Source organism: Centruroides sculpturatus, unplaced genomic scaffold (genome assembly GCF_000671375.1).
Source record: "Centruroides sculpturatus isolate CEXI.00-Female unplaced genomic scaffold, Cexi_2.0 scaffold613, whole genome shotgun sequence".
Taxonomy (NCBI): domain Eukaryota; kingdom Metazoa; phylum Arthropoda; class Arachnida; order Scorpiones; family Buthidae; genus Centruroides; species Centruroides sculpturatus.
Window position 1 is genome coordinate 152,393 of NW_019384835.1, and position 486 is coordinate 152,878.

Below are 486 nucleotides of genomic sequence, written 5' to 3' on the forward strand. Positions count from 1 at the left end.
AGTTATATTATAAGCCATAAGAAAAAAGCATGATTCAAAACTGTAAATTTGGAATTACGATGTTAGAAAAATACAATTTTAACTGTTTATAAATGCTTTAGACAGCTTAATCAGAAAACGACTGAAAAGGCTCTATGAATGTTTGGTAAATTTTGGTATAAATCTCCAAAAATCTTAGCATTGTTTGCAAAGCAGTTTATAACTGAAGTGAAATAGCATAGGCAATTTGATATTCATGATAAAAAATTTTTTGAATTACATGATGAATATGTAGTTCTCTAGAATTTTCCAGATTTTTGCCAACATCTTGCATTAATCATTATTGAAGTATCTCAAGATATTTTCAAACCAAACACTATTATAATTTTTGCAATAATTCTATTCTGATTGTCATTCAAGATTACATACTTCTTGTTTATTTTCAACTTCATTCAATTTATTACCTTATTTTTCTATTATTTGTATCATTTTTGTTCACATTACCGC